Genomic DNA, 23,964 nt, shown 5'->3' on the forward strand with positions numbered 1-23,964 from the left:
ACGTGTTTACCGCGGTCAGGTAAACGAACCCACGCCTTCGAGCTTAATACCAGGGCGGTTATAACGTGGTGCGATCAAGGGAAGAGTAGCATAGGTGAAAGCGGCAGAACTACGTGGAAAGGTGAGGATTAGATGAATGGCAGGGCTAATCGAGTATGCATGCGGGATTCCCCGTCTTCCTATAGCAAAGCCACCGCGATGGTGCAATGATTGCGGTGCCAGGCTCCTGACCCGGAGGTCGTGGGTTCGATATAGGCGAAACGCAGGAGGTCCGTGCACGTACTTGGATTTTGGCCAAAATTTTCCGGACCCCTCCACCGGGCCATGCCTCGTGACTATATCGTGTTTTTAACAAGAAAAAAAACCGCAAATAATTAGTATATCTGCCTACAATATAAATCTATTGCGCTATCGTCATCAAGGAGCATGTTGCGTCAGATTTCCTCCCGGAACATTTTTCTTATCGCAAACTGGAATGCGGTCCAAATAGCATCAGCGCAGATATGGCAAGTAATAAGCTTAGCTTTTTGGGGCGATTTTATGAAGAATCGATAACGCACTGTCCCAAAAATGACGGGTGCACAAAACACGTGCTCTTACTTGCAAAGCCCCGTCAGCTGCACACCTTTCCTTCATTCACTGAGCCCCATGTAAGCCCAGTCCGCGTAGATAAATTACATTGAAAATAAGGCAACGAAAAAAAAGTCACAATGCATAGTCACGGGTACGTGGCGAGTGATGACCCAGTTCATCAGAATAACGGTTCGAATGATTGACTCAGTACTAGTCGAAAATCGTAGGCGGAGAAAACACGTGGTGTTTTCACCTTGATGTGTGACAGTTTGCATGAAAATTCTGCAAGCGACCGCAACGTGCTCTTAGCTCCGGGCTTTCATTCATTCATTCAACGCCACGTGTGCCTGTGGAATAGCCAGCGACGGCGAAGCGCTTGCAACCGATACCTTGACAATGTCCCTGCCAGAATACGTGCATTACGTTGCTTCGAGAAGTCGTGGTATCATTCACGACATTAAATGAAGTAGAATGCCGTGCCAGACAAAGAATGAATGACCACGTGGCTCCGCTGTACCAGATCATTATATCGGAGTCCGACGAACGTGTGAAATGTACGCTGCATAAATTCCAGCAGATACGGGAACAAAAATACGAAAAAAAGCTCACCTCATTTTTTGCGGGAGTTGCCCAGCATCGTACACGATCAACAAAAGCAAAATATCTCGAGCGGAGTCGCGACATGTCTTCGAAGGGCCGGGGAAGTCAGCACGACGAGAAAGGGCTAGCCGCTCCTCACTCCAAGAATATATATCCCTGTACGGGGAAAGGAGGCAGACCATTCCACGAATCGGGAACCCCGTTTTTTCGAAGGACAACCACTTCAGAGCGATACGCATGAGTCTGGATGCCGCGGACACGTGTTTCTCGCAAAGCGCCCGAAGACTCCAATCAGGGAACACGTCTTTTTGCTTTCAGCTGGGCTTTGTTCCCACAGTGAGTGACGAAAACCTATTCTGTGTTTGTAAACAGTGGTAGGCGCCGTCGACATACTGAGGCGCTTGTATCGACGTCAGGGAACGTGGACTTTTTGGAAGTTTGCAGCTGCCGTTTATGATCACTTGGTAATGCAGCTTTGCTCCGAGCAAAGCGCGTCGGGGCAGAGCGCGAACGCACGGACACCGGTGGCTGGTGGTGGTGGTGGTAGTGATTAGAATGAAGAGGAAAAAGGCACCTAATTTCTGTCTGCCTTCAGGCGACACGGCGCAGTGCCTTATAGGGGTGGGGGGAAGGAGGGATAAAAAGAATAGAAGGAAAGTAGAAGCAGAAGAAGACAGCCAACGAGAGGAAAAAGAAGGAGATAGGAAAGTGGGGATTCGGTCGAAGCAGTCCAAGGGCGGGGTGCCACAATGCGAGAGCTACACGGCGTCAGGAGACCGCGGAGGGCGAACCAGTCGGCGGGAGCTACGCTGAAGTCGGAGATCGCGAGGGCACAACCGTCCAGCTTGAAATCCTGCGAGCGAATCGACACCGGTGGCTGCTCTGACTCGCTGTGCTCGGAGGCAGTTCTCTTGCGCTCTCCCCCGGCATGCTGAGCTCGGAGGCAGGTTTGCACTCGCTGGATTTCGTGCCGACCGGTTGTGCCCCCACGATCTCCGACGACAGCGCCGCTCTGGCAGACTGGGCTCGCCCTACGCCATCTCCCGACGCCGACAAGACCTCTCGCTGAGTGGTGCCCCTTCCTCGGACTTCTGCGACCGTGTCCATCTTTCCTATATCTTCTCCTTACTTCCGTATGTGGCTGTCCCTGCTCCTCTCCCTATCTCTACACATTTAATTTCTCCCTATCCTTTTCTTAATCCCTCCTTGCCCCATCCCCTGCGCAGAACTGTGGAGGTGCCGTCTATTGAGAGAGGAAGTAACAGAAGTGTGGCAGCTTGGGCTAGTTGGTATGGCATGACGATAGTTTTGGCGCGAGAACAGAACGACGGCGCAGAGACAAGACCTTCGTGTTCTTCTTGTCTCTGTGTCGTCGTTCTGTTCTCGCGCTATAACTATCGGTAGTAACAAAACTGCATTCATTTCTTCCTTTTCCCCTTTCAAAAGTCACTTATTTGCACTGCTGCTGTGCCAGTTGTCAAGTGATCATAGACGGTGGTGGCGACCCCTGGGTAGGGCGCCTGCTGCTGTTTACAATGTGAAAACCGGCCCCAAAAGCATCTCGTGGCGATAGCAGAGCGATAAACGTTGTGCGGAAGGGGCAAGTTCGTAAACAGGATCGTTTTCTTGCGGCGCGAACGCACGTGCGCGTTCTCTGCACAAAGAGCAATCCGTGTTCTAGGAAATTTGTTTGCGCTGGGGTGCTCAGCTCAGTGTTCTTCAAAAGCGGGCATGCACTCACAGTTTTTTAGTCTAGTGCAACAAGCAAAAGACGTTGCGCGGTGCTACCGAAAGGGCTGCAGAAATAAGCGTCTTTTTTCTCACCTAACCACCACCACTACCACCTACATGCAAACATGGGCTTCAATTGCAACAAGTACTTTACTCGTTCGGGTAAGCGTTTAGCCGCGGTTGTGGTGATTTTGTTCTTATTCGTGTGTTTTCATTCTTGCAAGGCATTCTTGCAAAATGAATCGCTCAGAATCCTTTGCAATTCATTCTTTGGGTGTCCGGAAAACACACGTCGTCACTATACTTGACACACCACGCAGTGGGTGCACTCTCTCCGGGTAGACGGCGTGGTTTTTAACGATCGAATTATTTGTTCCGTTCATCCTACTGGTCTGCAGTGCTCCATAACGAGGACGCCCAAAGCAATGCCGCTGCCGCGTTTTTTGTTTGCTTTATTTTCTTTTACTTTAAATTTGGCTAGGTCTCTACGTATACGTAAAAGTCGGAGTGTGCGTGTCCTCCACAGCATTAAAAAATTAAAAAAAAAACCTGTCAGCTTGGAGAGAAACAGTTACTACAAGAGCGGCGCCGTGGTCAACAATACGAGTTATTACCTGTTAGTAATAGCTAAGTTATGTCTAATGTCAGCTGCTACGCCTGTTACTGTCGGTTGACGTCGCCGCATGTAGGTAAATTGGCAAAATCTGAAATAATGCTCAAGTTGCTGCCTTAACCCTTTTTTTAATTTTTTCGATATTAATTTTCTCGGCCTTAGCGAGCAGGTTTCTGAGTAACGCTCTTTAATTAATCATGTACGCACGACGTTTTCTCTCTCGCAGTGTCGCACTTGTATGGCACGTCGAGATGCACCACACGCTAGAGAAATTTGGAGGGCGTATTTCCTGATGGAAGACGGTGGTAAATCGTCGCCAAGATTGCAGTCTAAGTATAGGGCTCTAGCGCGTAGATTCTGATCCTGTGCTATCAGCTTTTGTGTTCTGCACGTGCTTCGGTGGCGATACAGTGCCCCGGCATAGAGTTGTGGCTGGCCGTGATCACATGGTCGACGATGAGAAAGGACAGGCAGCAAGCTTGACAAAGGCGAGAAACATGTGCTAACACGAGAACTTTTAGAAACATCACTGTGCGAACGATAACGCGATAGCGAAATCGTGTAGCATTGCGTTATCGTTCGAAGCGTGATATGCGCGTCGCACTTTGGATCATAACTGGGAGTTTTGGCTAGTTAAAGTGCGCGCACGTGCGTCCGATCTAAACAGGGCGAAATTTGACGCACCATAACGATACCCCCCGGAAAAAACTTCACTCGCGCGGTATTCAACTGCTGACGAGGAAAACAAACTCAAGAGTCTTGTAAAACACAAACGAAGGCGTGCCGTTCTTTGCGCGACCATTTCCTGTTGCAACCAGTGGTAGCTGCCTTTTTTATGTCTACTGCAAGACGGCGGCTTCTCACGAAAAGACCAATGCATGTTGTCTACATTATATGCCGGCGAATTTCTTCATTTAAATACGACACCTAACTCTTTAGTTCTCGGCTGCGTTTTTTTATCCCCTGGGGTCGATTCCTTCGTTCTCGCTGACCATGTGCTATCTTTCTTTCAAGGTTCTAGGTTCCTGTCCCGAGTGAAGTTATCTCAATTATAGGCTTGCTTTGAGTAGACGATCCCTTCACTCAGCACATTTTTGTACGTTGTTTGAGCTGCGTGGTACGCAAGAACCCATTATATTGGCAACATTCGAAACACCACGCCGTGCCGTATCCAGGTTCAAGAGCTCCGTCACGAGTTGCGTTGGCCGAAGCGCTCCTTCAATATTTTTATGCTACACTCGTAGTTCTGTTCAGTCCCTTCGATGACACTCACCGTATTCAGTGCCTCGGATACCCGTCAGCGTGGTAGGCAAGTGCAAGAACATCTCCGTGTCCGAAAGGTTGTCGTTCTCAACTTCTCATAAACAGTATGTCGCAATCGGTCCCACAGAGGCTGCCTGTCAAGTCGGCCGCCGCTGACCTCCTGCAGTTCCAAGTTTTTGGCGGATTCAAGTTCCTTGTGCTGTTAGTGGACGATGTGGTGGTTGCATTTTCATTATCGGTTCCACCGTCGGACATGCCCATTCATTGCAGACGCTCGGGTCGTGTTCACATGCATGTGATCAGTGTTGGGCTCCTTCGCACACCTGTGGTACTCCTCCGCAAGGTCGCCGTCCCGAGCGTGCTGTTCGATGAGCGCGTCTTGCTCTCTCATCTCCTAGACCTCCAATTCGTCTCTTCGCGAAGCGTTCTTGATGGTACTCCAGAGCACCGGTAGTATTCAGTTGCAGCAGATCTTCGCTCAGCTTCGGGAGCCCAGCGCGCGTCCTTCTTGTAAAATCACCTGCAGCTGTAATCACCTGCAGCTGTTCCATACTTTGTTCGGTCCAGTTGACTCTGTCGTCGCCAACTTCTTGTAGCCACTGAGGAATTCTGGGTTTAGGCCCTAGAATATTGTCGATGTTCTCTTATATTACACGTTCAAGCTGTCGCCGATGTTGCTTCTTCGGGTGTTCGATCAGCTTTAACCGGCGGACACAGGTGGAGCCCCACTGGCGGGTCCCTCTCTCCTTCTTTCACAATGTCGCTCTGTCTAGCAAACGAGCAGTGCGAGCCTGTTTTTTTTTTTTTTTCTATGAAATAAATACGGAGGTGTACACCTCCATATTTGTCAACCTGTTTCTTTCCTCACTTCTTTTTTTTTTCTTTTTTTTCATTTTCCGTACTGTTAGCGCCAAAAAGTTCGATTCTTATTGTGCTGTGTACCAACTATACCCAACACAAGTTTTACACCTCCCGTCTTGGCGGAGGGGTGGGGGGCAGGCTTTTCGGCGCGGATGAATGCCTTTTCTTTGCTGGTCTGCCGACCCCCGCTAGAGACACCTGGACGAGCCAAGCAGTCGGGCATTCTAGGAATCTTTAGCATCTAGTAAGGACAAAGCGCAGAGCTGTGAACATGTACTGAATGAGCGACAACCGGGTTTCACGTGTAAGGATAACAAGGCAAATAACAATGATTGATAAGTGAGTTTGGCGTCCCACAACCACTAGATAACTATGAGAGACGCCGTAGTGGAGGGCTTCGAAAATTTCGACCACCTGGGGTTCTTTAACGTGCACCCAAATCTGAGCACACGGGCCCCAGCATTTTCGCCTCCAACAAAAATGCAGCCGCCGCAGCCGAGATTCGATCCCGCGACCTGCGAGTTAGCATCCGAGTACCTTAGTCACTAGACCGCCACAGCGAGGCTGCACCCAAGGTTGCCTGCACCTGTGTCAGGGGTGGCTTGTGACCAAAAACCACCCGTGACCCAACGCCCGTGACCTGTGTCTCGGGTGGTTTTTTTTTTTTTTTTCACCCAAATGTGGCCGCCATTACCGGGCATCGAACCGTCATCCTCGAAGTCGGAAACGTGGCACCTGAGCCACCCAGCTGCAGGTGCGTCGAATTTCACCGCCTGAAGCAGCGTTTAGATGTTTGACAGCAGTAAGGCAGTAACGAATACAATGCCGCTGTGCATGAATGAGAAGACCCATGGCAGCGGGGTGGCAGAGGACCTGTTCTCGCCTCAGAAGCCCCAGCGCCTTTTGTCTGTATACATGCTGCAGAGTGACAAGTGCCCCTCTCGGGCACGAGCATGCGTGCGCACTTGGAATAGATGCGTGTTCAATGTCCGTAGCCTCCATGAAATTGGTAGTTCATCATTACATACGTCGCGACTATGTTACGCTTCATATTGCGCTTCGGGAGGTCGCTCAGTGTATATCAGAACATTGAACGGAGCAGCGACACAACACCGCCGTTAGAGTGCGCGCGCGACACATTTTGCGTAGTAAAACGTGGTGCGGGTGAGCGGTTTCGAGTCCCACTGGATGCGCCAGCCGTCAAGGGCGGCAGACGTGACTCAGACTTTAGCAGAAATAGACCTGCCGTCGCTGTTTTAGTACTGGCGCGAAGGCAGACAGTGACTCGCCCAGAACTCGTAAGCGACAAAAAAAATGTTTAAATAAAACAAAGAGCCATCCAGTGGGCTGCGCGCGAGTCGTGTCGAACTCGGGTGCCAGCCAGGCAAGAGAATACGCAAGTGGGCGGTGCTGCCTCGGGTTCTTTGCCGGTCCCCACCCCCCTCCCCGCCATTTACCATTTCCCTGAGAATTTTACAGAACGAGGAAGTCAGTCTCAAGGAGGTGACACGAAGTCCGAGCTTGCGCAAGTGGTTGTCTGGCGGTTTCACACTTTGGCCATGTACGGGCTTTCACACCGGCGCCTCCACATATCTGGTCGACCACGCAAAACGCATTATCAAAACCGGCAGGGCACATTAGTAAACAAAAGGAAACACTCGCCGGCATATGTGTGTGTTTCAGGCGCACGCGGAAGGCTGCACCGCGTCTTTCGAGGATCCATGTACGAGGCACAGCACGGACACCCCTTAGTTGTAATCTTCTCAGTTATAACTATTTATCACATGATATACGCAGCTACAAAAAAAGACCGACAGACTATAGGTATGTCGAGAGCCACGTGGGCAAACCAATTCGTGTTGGTAGTCGACTGTCAAACTCGGAATATTACTTAAAACCAACAGATGGTGAAGGCAAAATGAGGTATGTTGAAGACGCCATTTGTATAGTATTTCTAACTGCGCTGCAGTAATTGTTATACAAATGTGAATAAAAATAATTCACACGAAAAGACAACTTACGGGGACCGATCCTTCAACCTTCGGTTTACGAAAGTTGCAGGTCTCTAAGTACTTAGAGCGTATAAAGTAAGGTGAAGCGCAGAGAGATCAATGCCTCGGCTTGTAGCGCCACAACACACAGCCTAGTTAGTAGGAGCAGCGTAACCGGGCCCTGCACTCGCTCTCTGGATTCCGTGCCGACCAGTTGTGCCCCCGCGATCACCGACGACAGTGCAGCTCTGGCCGACTGGCTCGCCTATAGACGCCATCCCTCACTGAGTGGTGCCCAGTCCTCGGACTCCTGCGACCGTGTCCATATTTCCTATCTCCTCTTTACTTCCGTCGTTCGCAGTCCCTGCGCCTCGCTCTCTCCTTCCTCTATTTATTTACCTTTTAATCATATCCTTTCAATCCCTCCTCACCCCATCCCTTGTGAGCTACTGTTGAGATGTCGCACTGTGATGCAGACAGTTACGGGGCTCACTTTTCTTTTCTATTCAAGAATCGCATAAGAAGGGCCCTGCAGTGCATGTGGGGGGGGGGGGGGGATTCACGCATATTTACAACTAACTTCCCAGAGGGCATTATAACGGCACTCGGGGAGCCTTTTTTGGAAAGGTGCATAAAAAGAAGTCGCTTCAGCGCACACCTGTGCGTTCCGCGAACGTCTCACTTTCTTGGTACCCATGGCGACCAATGCCAGCGATAAGGTGGGAAATGAGAACCGCGCCGCGCCCTCTGGTCAGTGACGGGCGATAATGAAGCCAGATTAGAATAAACAGGATGTTTGACTGTCGCTGACCCGTTCCGGAGAGGGGATATCGATGATGATCACACGATCAGATTTCGCGACGCGCACGAACGTGCTCTGCGGCTAATTTCATTTCGGCGGAAGGACACGGGAGAGAGGCGCAGTTTCGGAGTTATGCGTCTGCTGACTACGAAAACAAAACAACACACTGATCACGATTAAAAGCAAATAAAAGCACGACGTTTCAGCCTCCGTACGGGAGCCTTGTTCACAAATGAAAAAAAAAACGTGTATGTTTATTAAATAAGGCGAAATCCTTATATGGCCTCATCAAACTTTACAATTGACCGGAGTCCCGCGGCGACATCTCCTGTCGGCGTTAACACGACTGATGCGAAAAATCACCACGACGTTACAGATGGCCAGAGTTCGTGACATCATCACACGGCGTCGTAGCTTGGTCAACGTTGGGCTGATCACGGAGGTTATGTAAAACCAGGTGATGTTGCAAAGGTCCTGGAGGCAATGCAAAACCAGCTAAAAGCAGGAATTTTTCCGTATAGGTAACGGGGCAGGAACAGCATGTCGACTCAAAAGAGAAAAAAAAAAAAAGGTCTGATTTCGCCTTCCAGTCATCTTAGGTCAGTCCATAAGAAACCCTGGGATTTTTTATTACTACTTTTTTATTAGGCTAGGACACCAGCAACAAGTCCACCCGGTGCAAAGGGTATTTGGTCACGCTGATGTACATCAACATCGCATTAGCTTGGGAGCTGCATAGTGGACCACACGTTTAGGAGGGCAGGGCCATTAATTGTTCGGAAACATTCGCAACTATTGTAAGCGTGCGCGAAGGGGTGAAAGAGCTGTGTCATTCCCTCTTTCCTGGACTGCTCGAAGGGGAGCGCTGATAGAGGGCACAGCGTAAAGGGGGCGCGCGCATCGAGGAACCCTAGCAGAGTTCTTAGCTCCATACACGGCTTCTATCTGTTCTTTAGCTTTCTGTCGCGCAGAGTGTGACGCTTATTCAGCATTGGTAAAAATAATGCCACCATTTGCTTTGAATAAGTTTGGACGGGATGTGTAGACGCCATAGCATAGCTGCGGGGGTCAAAACCTCACATTTTTCAATGTTGTACGTGTGTACACGCGCACACTATTATTCGACACCTTGCAGGATCCCTCCCTTCAGTCCTCTCCGCTTACTCATACCGTACATGCAGCGCCGATGGCGATACAATGGGTGACCTCCTAGCAGAGGCACAGTTTCGCATTCGAGGAAGCGTCCGGCAGCTGATAGATGAGAGAGAAAACGGAGCACGCAGTGAATAAAACGATTAGATGAAAGCGCGGTGTATGTAGTAAGTCACAACAGCTAACGCCATGATTAACCAGGATCTGAAGCTTCATTTTCCCTAGTGGGGAAAGAACCAGTGACTTGACAAATAGGCGATGATCGTCTCGACTCCGTTGTCATCTAATTTCTCGCACACACAACAAGTGAAAAACAAATATTTTGCAACCTTCCCACTCTCCCACCTCGACTACCCCCCCCCCCCCCAAAAAAAATAATTGGGTCATCTCCCGTTAAAGAGAACCATGTGTAGATGCGAAGCAGCGGGCGCTAACATTAACACTGGCGGCGACGTTGACGCTCGTCAAGCGAAAACCAAGTTAAAGTCCCCCTTGACTGAATTCCAAACGCGTGATCCAGTGCCTACATATACGGGGTGGCCAGTGAGCCGTTGTGCAGTGCGAGCAGTAGGTTTTTCACTAGCAAACGCTGCCTGCGTCGGCCTTGCGATACAGTTTGGTGGATGTCTTCCTAGGCCGGCACGAGACGCGAGCATGCGCAGTGGGGATGTACAGAGGGACAGCGTTACACAGGCTAGTCAAAAGAGCTGCTTCGAGTCTAAAAAAGAAACATAAAGAAAGGAGGACAGCACAAGACTTGTAGCACACTATCCCTTGTCGTTCTCCTCTGGGACCCTTTTTGTGAGATTCTGGCCAACGCATTGACCACCGAAGCACATATCTATGTGCCGCTTCCAATCTCCCCCGGTCATGTTGTCATTATGACACTTTAAACTTTTCGGATGCTAGTTGGTCGTAATTGCTGGGCAGATAAATACAGTGCCAGTGAAGCAGGCTAAAACTCCAATAATCTGAATCGCAATGAACAAAAGGTAACTTGGCGCATTCTTACCGTAAAAAACAAACGAGAGAAAAAAAACCGACGATTGCCTTGTTAACATTCTGAATTCTAAATAGCTCCACGCTGTCGTGACATATGCCTTCGACCAGCAATATCGCGTTCCGCAAAACCTCAGATAGCAGACGAAACTGAAACATGCACGGCATTCCGAGTGTGTCTTTATCCAAGGCTGTCAGGTGAACTCGGCTATGCAAATATGCTCAATTATCACCTCATACAGGCACATACCATTAAGTGCAACAGAACTTTTCTTTGCGCCCCCACCCCCTGGTGTTCCCCAACACCCTTTACTTCTATACCAGACGGGAGGAGTACAGAAGCAAGTGGTTTGTTTATATTGTCCCTGGCAATTTCATTGCCTCAGTATTACTGAATGTGCAGTTATGGCTTGCTAAGCTCTTCTCTGTGAATAAAAACCTGCCCGTCTGATTACTGAATCGAGTCCACGGTGTCACACGCTGCAAAAACACACCGAAGACCCTTGACAGGCGTGGTCCAACCCCATCCCTCCTCCCCCTTCAAACGGTGGCGACCGGGCCGGTATCGTGCCCTGCAGGAGCCCCGCACAAGCCACGTCTTCCTGGGAAGGCATTCTAGGTTGCCCCAAGAGACGCCGCCCTGGTGTACAGGGCAGCTAAGCGAGCACCGCGAGTTAGCTTTTTCTTTGGTTTGCGCCAACGCTGCCGTGCACGACGCTCGACCAGAGTCCCAACCTTTCGGGCGGCAGCAGGGAACGAAGGTGAATTATGGATGACTTTAGCGGTGTTTGAAGTGAAGGCGAGGGAACAGATTCTATACAGGCGCGCCAGATAACCACTTGACCGTCGCCAAGCGATTAGGCATTCACAATAAGCGCATTATTCGAGGTTCGGACGAATAAAGGTACAGTATACACTGAACTGTTTTTTCTACTCTCATTAGAAGGGGCATGTCAGCCCATTTTGTTTAAATGCAAAGAGATGGAGCGCGCCAAGCGGCGCTGCTTCAGCGACTAAGTTAAGCCTCGGTTAGGAAGCATACATAGTTTAAACCGTGCAATGTCTTTTTTTTTTTTGTTCTCGTGATTTAAATATTTGACTGTTATATTTTAATCTGCACTTCATGTTGTACTTGCTCCTGGGCACGGAAGCAGCGCCCCACAAGGTCTTTTAATTTAGTAAAAAAAAAAATATTGAGCATCAGTAATCGCAGGAGACATTGCTCCAAACTGTTCTTCGTGGAACGAATAATCTATGCATACTTTTGAACGGCGAGTTTACTATGTGTTCTTTCACCAGCCGGTAGCAGCAATGTAATAGGGTCTGCATGAGGGAGCATACACAAGGAAATTATATACATGTAGCTATCAGCTGGGGTCTTCTCCCTTTATTTATAAGGGTCATTACACTGTATAAAGGACGAATTAATTTTAGTGTATTTTATTTTCTTTCGTTACTTTGTACCTCTAAAGTACAGTCGTTCCTGCGATGATGTGGAACCAACAAACCGCTAATAATAATAATAATAATAATAATAATAATAATAATAATAATAAACGACAGAATATTTCAGCCCTTTCGCGCGCTTTTTCTTCTTTTTAACGGCTCAGTCACGTGGTGCAGGCACAGCAGGCGGTGGCGCTTTGCTCGCATTGAGAAAGGCGGACAGCAGTCAAAAAGTGCCCCTCCTGTATATGGATCATGCCTCGAACGGATAGGACGCGAGTTCGCGTGCCGCAGCTGCTTCACTCTGTGGGTGGAAGAATTCTCAGCAGACAGGCGAAGGTGACATGAAATGATCATGATTTTAATGTAATTTTTTTTTTCTTTATAGATCACGAAATCATCATTATTATTTTAGATGCATACGCAAACACAAAAGGGCGGAAAGTAAAAGAGGGACGGATGAGGCTGAGAACAACCAGCTAGCTATAGAGGGGCGCGATGCCCCAGTTCCAAGGGAAGGGAATAAACGGAGGAAAGGAAATTGGAATTAAGTGACTCGGACTGAATAGACAGCCGTAGCTAGGAACACAGAGATCAGCGTGCATTGAAAGCGAGCCGAGTACACATAAAGCGACGAGCACAGACGCTGCTCGATACTTCTGCATAGTGAGCCCGTTTTCGATGCGCGTTACGTTGTGGGTCATCGTGAGGAACAAACTGCTTTTCCGGTACGTCCGGAGCTAATCGGTACTCGTGGTGGTTTGGTGTTCAACTATTTCGCTACTCATTTTTATTTGGTAATTTCAGGATGTTGCCTACGGGTCCGTAGTTCGGGATCGAAGAAGCGCACGCATATTGATAGTCGATCTGTCCATCCAATACTGTCTCGATCCTCAACAACTGTCCGTAAAGTTAGTGTTTGTTTGCAGAATCACCGAATGCGTGAGCAAGGTAACCCGGACAAGGCTTTGGTAACTTCTTCGTTTGTAACGCATGAGGAGGATTTACTTAAAGTCGTAGGCATGCTTGGAGGCAGAGAAGTAAGGCGTAGTCGTAGGTACTTACAAAATTGCTTGGAGGCAGAGAAGTAAGGCTTTGTGAGCAGCCCCTAACTTTAAAAAAAAATCACTTTTCTATGGGGTTCACGTGTCAAAACCACGATATGATAGAGTAGTGAATTCCGGATTGATCTGGACTATCTTGGGGTTCATGACCTTGCAACTATATATATAAGTACACCGTTTTTCTTGTGCTTTACCCCTATCGGCCGCCGCGACCGCGGGAATGGAACCTGCGTCCAAGCTCCACATGTCTGCGTGGAACTGAACCATATGGTGCGTGCGCGAGGCGTCATCTTCAGAGTGCACGGTTATTCAATTCCATGTTTACTTCTCCTTCAAACAAAGATAGGAGCTGTCACAAAAGGCTACTAGCAATGAGCACCTCGACTATGTCACAGCCTCCTTAGAATAACAGCAACGGACAGTGCGTAAGACAAATAGAGAATAACAAATAGAAACACATTTAACATCAAGGTACACAATTACTGAACGACACACGCTATTGTAAAATTGCAGAAAATTGCTATGGCATGGCATAACAGGAAACCTTTATGTGAAAAGTTTCAGCTATGTGAAACAACATTGCGTAAAAAAAAGTGACTATAGGCAACACACGTAAACCATCGCGAGACATAAAGGATTTGTACAAAAGTTACACGTTTCGGCGTCGCGTGACGACATACGTGTGCATCGTATAGCGTCGGGAATCGGAAACATGTCGATCGCCCGCATGGCGACCTAATTCTACAGCACATCACAAGACACGGCGTTAAGCGAATAGTCTCATAACGAGAGCCCAGCTGAGGCTCTGAAGTATAGTGTTCCTATGTGCAGGTATATACCACGTGCCGGACTGCGCACCGGACGCGGGGCTGAGAAGAGAAAAGAAAGAAAAGCTAAACAATGCCCCTAATTCGTTACGTCCATGTAACATATACAGCTGCTCGCTGTCATGCAAACGTCAGAGTATTTGAAGCAGCCCGCTTATGGAGCTGTCAATCAAAGGCGAGACGCACGAATGAATGTAATGAAGAATCAGAGCTAACGTCCGGTACTATATACAATGTATATTATATATTTTTATTTTATTTGTTTGTCTGTCGCAAGCCAACTTTTCAACATTGACGCATAGATTCGAACGAAGTTCATTGGTCAGTATAATTGTCCATGCTTCCTCCCCCCCCCCAAAAAAAAAAAAAAAAGAATTGCTCTTACCAGACTTCGACTATTTGTGCGCAGCTCATGAGTAGAGGCGATAAAACAAACAATCCTCAACTAAAAAAAATAGGGCGAAGAGAAATACAAAGATGTAATAACGACGCATGTGAACCATTACGCTTACGCATTGGTTTGTAAAGAAAAGAAAATTCATCGCATCCAAGGGGGCAACCATACCATCTTTGGTGGGGGGGGGGGGGGGGGGGGGGGGGCTTCGGGGTCAGCTGGATCAGACTACGATAGCGTCCGGCCTGTCCTTATCGCATGCTGGCAGCCAGCGTTCGCTCGAAATTAGTTATGACGTAACCAAACCCGCAGTCTTTAAACTGGCCGCTCCAACAGTTGACGACCGGGGTCAATACTAAGGATTCTTGCTGTGAAACTGGGTGTCATAGTAAAAATTAATAAATAATCTGATTTATGCAGGCGTCTTATCTGAACGTTATCGCCAGTTAAATGTGGTCAAAATGCACTCGTTGAGTTTTAATATTTCAAGAGACGCACATAACATGTAATAGAAATAACTATTTACTGCAACGAAGTAACCTTTCAGGTAAATAAAGCGCGAAGATAGGCCAATCATTTGAAATAAATAACGCGTAATATACATCCATTCATCGGATCTCGAGGCTGGCAGTATTAAAGACGAGAAATCGAGGGTCGCACATTTTGGCGCTCGTATGCTCGGCTGTTCTAAGGCTTTCGAAATGTAAGAAACCACGGGAAATGAGCAACGGTGATTACAGCGGTATAACTTTTACAAGGTCCGGCTTGGGAGTTTCGTGCTGTAGAATATATGCGCCCGCGACTGATCCAAGCGGTTCGTATGAGCGGCGTGCGGAGCTGCTGAAAGCTATAGCGCACGGGATGAAAAAAAAAAAAAAAAGTACGTGCTGCGCGACTCTGGCATGGTCGGGTATATCGTTTATATTGCTCCTGTTTCGTCTCACTTGGCAGGCGGCGCCTTTAAAAGGGGGAACACGAGAAGAGGGATAATGCGAAAAAAAAAATGCGTGTACGTGCTTGGGCAGAAAAACGGTACAGAGCCGCTTAACGTAACATTGATCTCTGGTTACAGCAGCCGCATTCCAATAGGGTAGAAACGTAAAAACATCCGTGTTCTACACGTACGCGCACGTTGAACAATCTCGTGTGACGGAATCGAATCCGGAGTAACCTATTTCGGCATATATCTCATATTAAGACCCCACGAAGTATTATTTGATAATGGACTGCTCTGACTTGACAGCTATAACTAGGTCTAGCTTTGAGGCAAGTGTGTCAATCTCGGGCAATTTCTGGCGCATGTTTGGGCCCCAGAGACAATCGCTTCTCGCGTTGCTCCTTGGAATCCGTAGAATTGAGTAATCGTAGTCTTACGAAGAAGGTGTTCCTACGCAAAGAGACAGTCGTTCCCTTCATGCATTGCGCGAGTCTTCACTATCGTTGCTGGTGTCTGGACAATAAAAATGCAAGGTTACCAACAAAAACAAAGCGAACAAGTGCGAAGATACACTTATGAAGGGTTGCAGAGGACACTATGAAAGAGCCAGGTCCGGTAATTCCATTAGTTACATTTGTGGAACAAGAGTAGGAATTAAGGCAATGCAAAATGTGATCTCGATTGCACTTTAGTAATTACTCAGTTACTCTCCACAAGCTGTTATCGATAAAGGCAATCAATAAGCTTTAAACAAATTAATTGTAATAATAGTAGGTAGCGTTCTTTTTTTTATGTCAAGAGCGAGTACAATTGTTCTCAAACTATATACACACTTCCACAAATAAAAATGACACTTTGACATTCTTAAAATTATGTGCAGAAAAAAAAAATGAAAAGGGCTGTCAGGCACGAGATCCTGACCTACACGGCACTCCATGACAGGTTCTCTTGAGAGAAAAAATAGAAAAGACAGTTATTAAAATATGAAACAAATTAGCTTATGCCTGTGGTGTGGGTTTGTGAAGAAGGACATATGTTTCGAATCACAAATGAAATGCTACAAAAAAAAAAACAGAGATAGAGAGAGAGAAAGGGGTGTTAAGGGGCTATAGGCGAGCCCCTGCCTAAGCACAAGCAGAAACGGCCCAACGAGCGGGACTGTTACTGGACAGCTGTGACACGTGGTACAAGAGCAATCGGGAGATGGCCGTGACGTGGAGAACAGAGTACATTCGTAAAGCTGTAAGTTCAAATGGATACCATCACACTGTACTTTGGAAACACTATCGAGAAAGTAAGGTGATTCAGAAGCGTGCGCAGGCGTCCCCTTCAAGGAATCGAAGCTCCGTCGCAGCGCCCCGCCTATAATGTCAACGTATGAGCTCGCCCCCCACCCCCGTGCACACACCTATGAGGTCACTGGCGAGAATTCGCAGTCATAAATGCTACAAATTCCACCTAGATGCGATATTAAGCGAGTCAAACAAGTCAATCATTCGCTATGTCGAGTTGCCAGGACTGACAAATGCGGGTGATATTGCCTTTCTATGAGGCAATAGAAATATATATATATATATATATATATATATATATATATATATATATATATATATATATATATATATATATATATATATACATCCGGCGACGTTTGATGTGCAACATCGGCACAGCAGGAGTTTCTAGTGGCGTATATATAGAAGCCATGCTAGTATTACTATTGGCCTGGTGTGCGACCGATGGTGGCGCTGCGAACCGCGCTTGTATGACGTCAGTTCGAGGATTCGCGCGATTTCGAGGCGCGGCGGCGCCTTATAGAAACCACCGTCGCGGTAAAACTCGGCAAAGACGCAGTTTAATAGGTTATATTGTGTGTGGTGGCTACCGACGCTGTTCCTACCAACCGTGAGTGTCCGCTTTTAACGCTCATGTTAAAAGCACAGAGCTTTGTTGTTGCTTTTTTTGTTGTTGTTGTTTTTAGAACTGCGGCCGCTTGTCTCCGTGGCGAGTGTTGCGCAATGGTGGAGTACTGCGCTGCGCCTCTATATAATCGACCGCTCGTTAAAAGGGCGTTAGCTTTCACGACTATAAGGAGCCGAAGCTTAGAAAGAAGCGCATGGTCAAACTCGGAGAGGGAAAGCCCCCCACACCTAGATCGACCGTGTGTAGCAAGAACTTCGCTGACAGGGGCTTTTCATATATTACCCGTCCTACGCTCCACTCTTCGGTAAGCTTGCAGCCGTGTTTCAGCACCTTGCCAGTAATTTAGTCATTGGGACGACACCAGGTGAGGTGTCGTCCCAAAACCTACCGCGAAGGTGGTAGGTTTTAGAACGGGGAGCCGATGACATGAATGATCTCCGAATCACCTCGGTAAGAGCGCCTCAGGAGCGCAGTTGAGCGGCGCAGGACATCTTTGAGACTGCAGCTTTATTTGGTTGGTGAACGTACATATGTAGTTTACTGATCAAGACAACTCGCGCTTAGCGCACTGCTTACCATAAATTCATAAGCGAAACCTGCTTCGCTGTTTAGTGCACATTCACTAAAGTTTGTCACTTAATCTTTGCGGCCCTGTGCGCGGTATACAATCAGCGATAGCTATTTGTTATATTCTGTTTTTTTGTATGGTACCCGAGTGATGGCCCTGTGCGGTATTAGCATGAACTACTTCATAATGTCACTCTCACTGAACAACTGCGACAAACTGCAGTCATTCGCATCGACCAGGGGGGTGCATTAAGGCGGAACTTGCCCCCTTTCACGAGTCACACCAGCACCTACCCCTCAAGACTTTTCTTACTGCGATACAAGACGGGCTTGCGCCCTGCCGACGCCCGTAACTGCAATCCAAACACGATTATCTCAAATTCGGTAATTTGATGCTGATTTGAATTTCTGGTAGATGCCATGAACGGTCGAAGGACTGCCGAAGCAGGAATTTAAACAGCCACTCCGCAGTAATTATCTCATGTGCTGTTTGCGAATGCCACAGTGGCAGAAATCAGCGATTCTCACACATATCCTCGTGTTCACTGTCACTATCGTTGCACCGCAGAAAAAAAATATCCTAAGGAAAAGGGCAGGCGTGCCCTTCTCTTTAGGATTTTCGTGAAAGCTAACGTCCTTCTCGCGGGCGGACGAAGCCTCCCGAGGCACAGAGCAGTACTTCACCATTGCGCACAACTCGATCGCCACGGGGACGTTGTGGGGCGGGTTCGCAAGTCCACGTGTTTGGAGGACCAGATCCGTGACGGTGATGTGGTCTCCATTGATGGCTCCGGCAGGGCACATTCAACAACGCGGCCTGCATCGTACACCACCGCGCCGTCGATGAGACAAGGCGACTTTTTGCTAGCTCTGTCCACATGCTTGTAGATGCTGGAGAAAGCCATGCTTATTGAAATTGCGAAACACCCGAACTGATTAGTATCGCACGGCGAAAACTGCAGATGACGAACGAGCGTGAACACACACACATGGTTACACCTTCTCACCAAGCAATCCGGTCGGCGGCATTGGGCTGCAACTGAAACAAATTCATAATCGCACTCGAAAAAATTCGTAGCGGGCGTTAGTTGACCCTGGCGAAGCTGTTCGTTCAGCAAAGTTCCCGTCCGAAGCAGACGATCCGCGCACAAGAACAGCGGCTGTGCAGCGCGATCAAGAGCGGAGTCCTCAAACTGACGTCACAGGCGAGAGGGCGCCACTCCAAGATCTCGAGGCCATATTTCTGCGTTTCAAGCATTGTCTAACACCCTTGCTATCCAAATGCGATATGACGCTGCACCGAACTACTTAAATCAATTAGGTTGCACGTCGTTCTGCCCATTAAACCGAAAGAGCTTTGTTTGGGCGAACACATCCGGTCCAGGCACAGCAGCGATGCATTTCCAAAATGCGCTGCCCAGTTGCATACAGGATACTGTGATGAGCCTGCAAAAGCTCTGTGGGCTACGACCGTGGTCCTAGGCGGCCTCCACGCCCCGAATCACAGCCGCCACTTACACGGTATACTGTCGGAGGTGCGCCGATGCCTTTTATTTCTTCATTGTACGTATACGTTAATTTGCGAGTTCGAGAGTTTTGGACAAGCGCACAACATGTGAGTCAGGGTTACTGGTGCGTTACAATGTTCTGGTTTAGCCTTTGGGGTTGATAGAGGCAGTCAGTGACGAGTGCAGGGCCCCGATAAAAATGCTTCGCAACAGCCTCTACCAATACTGCTGTTCGAAACGGCCGGGACACTGCCCAAATGTTCGTCATGGACGCTGATTCACAGCATACACGCCAGCCTCAACAGTTGTGGCGGGAGCAGGAGCGCACCCACTTTGTCAACCAGCTATACGCTCACACATGCTTTCGTCACAGCGAGTGAGTCGCGGCACATGCTTGGAAAGAAGTGACAGTGATGTAGTGTATTCGACGTTAGAAGCTATCGAATGCTACAGATGTATTTTTCAGACGCGTTCTTTGTCTACATCTTTATATTTTTTCTCATTTTTTTGTAACGCAACGCGTGGTTATTCATCATCATCATTGTCGTCATGTTTAGGTCAAAGTCAAGTTTATTCGAGTTTGTCAAAACGCAACTGCATGAATATATTTTAAAAAACACTGCCATATAATGAAGCGTAGCGAGTATAAAAAGAAGAACATTCTTCGTTATAGTAACTCAACGCACAATCGCATCATCGCGTCGGAATGCATCAGCGAGTGAGCGCAAATGCTATGGCGCGTGCTCCGAGACACCGCAGGTGGCCCTGCGTGTATTCGCAAGCCATACGGTATGACTTTTACATCTCCTTCATAAGTAGAGGTTAGCACGTCGACACTGCTACTCTTGGGCATCAATCAAACATGTCAACGACATAATGCGAGCCGCCTGCGCGTACGCACTACGGGCGCGAGGCCCCTAGCAACTACGACGGGCGCCACGAAGACCGAACTCGACCACCATGGGAAACGGCCGTTGCGCGAACAGGCGCGTCGAAATACAGAGCCGCCGTCATCCGCTCACGAGGCCCGGGAAAGCGATGTGATGACGCGGCGAAGGGCAAGGCGAAACAGTAGTCTGCGGTGTAGAGGCGGCACCGACAACAGTTCTCGTATGTCCTTCCTTTCGGAGCGCCTGTGCATGGACGTCGGTCCAGCCAATCACGAAGCTGCAGTGTCCATACCACCGACGAAGTGAAACGGTACCTATGCATTTCCTTTCTGCGGCCGTATGCGGCGAGTTGCTAAGGTGTCTTATTAACTGCCGCTTGAATCACGTGTACATTGCCCGCTAGAACACGCCTCCCCCTTATTCCATCATACCCAAAAGTAAAAAAAAAAAAAAAGTTTCCTGGATACACCACCAAACTCTCTGGCTGTGTGAATCACCCACTTATGTCGTGAATCATCCATTTAAGGCAATAGTGGTAGCACGTCCTTCGAGCTTCTTATGTTGATTGTATAATAATGCATCGGCTTTGACAGTATCCTGCCAGGAATTAAGGACTCTGCTGTTGTGTGCACACAGGTCCTTAGGCGGGCTCACATTTAGCGACGTTCGATGTTGTCGCTTTCAAGCGCTCAATGTGCGGTGATACTCCTCCGCTGCACTCGTCGCTTGTGGCTTGCACACTGAACAGGCTGAGGAATGTGGAAATACTAGCTTGCGGAATTCTATCTATTACCTAAGCGTCGACACTACACTGGCAGTAAAGAATATCAGACGAAAATCACAGCAGAAGTACTCTTTCAAGTAAATTGTTCGAATCATTGCATGTGATCTCGTAATGTCCCTGTAATCTGATTTCGTTTTGCTTTACAGTTGTTCCGTGGCACTCCTCGGACAAGCCATGGCGCCGGCTGCCCATAAGAAGAACAGGGCCAGCACCGATGCACCCGTCTCAGCCCAAGCGCTTGAGCGAAAAAAAAAAAAAAAACGCTCAGCCGCGGTCAGCGTTGTGGCGGTGTGTGCAGTGCGAATATACGAAAACCTGGCAAATATGTCGCAACTCGTTACTTTACGCAGGGCGACCAGAGTGGGGGCTACCAACGTCGCACGAGAGATGTGTGGCAGGAGCGGGGGAAGGGCTGCAAAAGCGCGCGGGTGGAGCGGCGTGGCCGGATGTGGACGCGTCAAGCGAAGCCGGAAGCGACCGCCGCGTCCCGCCTGGCCCACGCCGATGAGCCGATTGGCAATCCAAAGAGGCGCGGAAGCGGCCGGGTTGCTGCCGCGCAGTTTGTGAGAGTTGGAAGAGGAGGGGTGACGGAGAGAAGCCGGGGGTCGCCGCAGGGGTCGCCCCCGGAGGGGTGCCACAGACAGATGGCATCCGCGGGGCGACGGCCACCCCCGCCAGAGCAGCCCCCAAGAAGAGACGGCGGCGCAAAGATGGCTGCTGCAGGGAAAGCTTGGGTGGCTCCAAGAACCGCTCTGACAGCGGACGTGCTGCCCAAGACTGCAAGGCCTTCGAGCACCTTACCGCGCGCGCATTACAAAATACGGGGCCGGCAACACACAACGTGACATTCCATGCCCGCGTTCGGATTAACGAGCCCCCTCGTACAGGCTTCTGTACGAGGTCAAAGTAAGAAGCCTGTACGATGCGAGACGCCAGAAAACGCGGCGTGCAGCAGGAAAAGTTGGCAACTCAGTAAGCCGGAGGAAGTGTGCCTGGTTCCAGCGCTTGGCTATGCCGACAGCGGTTCTGCAGATACTTCGTTAAGCGTTTGTTTTTATTTCGCGAGCAATGGGCATCAGCGATTACACGCGTCCTTGTTATTTTGCTTTGTTTCTGCGTTAGTGGTCACAGCGGCTCGTCGCTTACGTTTTCACCAGGATCGGCCAGTGGCAAACGATACGAAATGAATGTAAACTAGCAGCAAGAGTTCTTACGCTATGTACATAGCAAGCAGCTTAAAGGTACACTAAGAAGAAACGATGACATGGTTTAGACTACGGCACTATGAGAACTCTAATGCCATAAATTTCAGTAACGTTAGTTCACTAATAGCGGAGAAAATTGAGTTGAAGTTTCATTTTTCAATTTCGTGCCGAAATCTCAGCGCCTGACGTCAACTTTTTTCAGTTTTTTTTTTCTTTTTTTATTTGCATTTTCGCGACATTGACTCGTTGAAGTGTTCTGAAACTTCGTATACTATGTCTATGGCACCCACAGATGACAATGCACTTCGTTTTTACTCATTGCAAACTACGTAGGATTCAGTAGATGCCGTCAAAATCTATGACGTCACAGCGTTTGGTACGGGAATCTCAAGGGCGTTTCTAACCGCATTTTCTTTTCGCGTATTTTATCGTTTACCAAGCGTCGTGTACTGGTAATCAGAGTGGTGTTTTGAGGATTGTGAAATTGTACTTTACTAAAACGCCAAAAATCGCAGTTCCCCGTTCCATGCCCTTGGCGACATGAGGGTTCGTCTGGAGCCTAAAAGTGATTGCAATTCAATTCTTCGTTCGTGCGACATAATCAAAGGTCGTAATGGTTGCTTGCTCTTCAAGGTTTCCTGGTGTTAGTAAGTGACCAGGTGTGACCGTACATACCCTGCGCACTATTTCCCTAGACTGAAAATACGATGAAAAAAAAAAAGAAAATTTCATCCGATTACGCCCAGACAGTACAGCGTAACATCTGCCCTGGTATGTTCAAATGTTTCCCCTGTCTCCCTTCATGATCGTGAGCAGTAGGATATCAACCGGCTCTGTTTATCTATGTGTAAATTACCCTGGCGATCTTGTACCATCGCTTCATTCATGATTACAGTTACATGGACTGATAATGGCCACTGAACGCATTTAAAATCATCGGCTACCTCTAACGGTGTCCTCCATAAGAAAACACAATGTATCCTTCTCATTTAATGTTCCAATTAGTGCTGTCAGCCAACAGCCCAAGCTATACACTCCTGAATTCGTGTATTCTCTTGTTTCGAAAGTTGTTTACAGAAATATAATTACTGGAGCCCCTCTTGGAAAAAGTATTTGCCTCTGTTCAGTACTCACCTATCCGAGTTAATTGACTACGCCTATATATTCGTTTTCAATTCGCTTCGGTTACCTAAAGACTGACTTTGGTGCTCCAAAACATTTGTGTTACTAATGTCAAAACAGCTTCTCTCTAGATTGAGTCCTATATCAAAGAAAATATATCAAATTGGCAGCCTCAAGTCACAAACATAATTCGTGATGAAGGGGCTGTGAAAGTCCTGCTGGCGATTCAGTACGAGTAAACATGTATCAAATCAGCAAATTGGTGAAATGGTGACAACCAAGACAACCATGGTCGGGCATTCAAGAGCAAGGACGCAAAGTCGCTATTGAAAAGCACAGCAGCTACTTCGATAAGCGGAATCATTTGCTTACGTTTGTACAATTTGAAATGAGTGTGCGCGCGCAAAATGCACCAGAAAGTGGTCATTTGTGCACATAATGTGCTGTGCTAGGAATGTTAGTGAGTAATGTTTGACTTATTTTTAAAATGGTTTATAAAAGCATTGCAGACACTTCTTTTTTTTTTTGCAAGCGTTTTGTGAACAACACTGTCGGTGCAGTTCAATAGCTAAAGTAAACAAGACTTTTAAAGAAACTTCCTGAAATCAACTTAGCCATGCTACACACACTAAAGGGAAAGCGACTCATGTTTGGTTTGGTGAGTATACTACAGAGGATTGCTGAATGCTGGAAATGCGTATGAAACAAATGA

At 48.1% G+C, this 23,964-nt stretch overlaps 2 long non-coding RNA genes across 2 annotated transcripts in view; both read left to right on the plus strand.

Annotated features, from left to right (window-relative positions):
• The window catches only part of LOC119175509 (uncharacterized), a 71,491-nt gene that overhangs the window by 3,908 nt on the left and 43,619 nt on the right, over positions 1-23,964 (plus strand). The window lies entirely within an intron of this gene.
• LOC142775829 (uncharacterized) lies at positions 19,093-23,764 on the plus strand. Its single transcript, XR_012887055.1, has 2 exons — positions 19,093-20,451; positions 21,072-23,764. It is a non-coding gene; the product is annotated as an uncharacterized LOC142775829 (long non-coding RNA).

This window comes from Rhipicephalus microplus, chromosome X, assembly GCF_043290135.1.
Source record: "Rhipicephalus microplus isolate Deutch F79 chromosome X, USDA_Rmic, whole genome shotgun sequence".
NCBI lineage: Eukaryota > Metazoa > Arthropoda > Arachnida > Ixodida > Ixodidae > Rhipicephalus > Rhipicephalus microplus.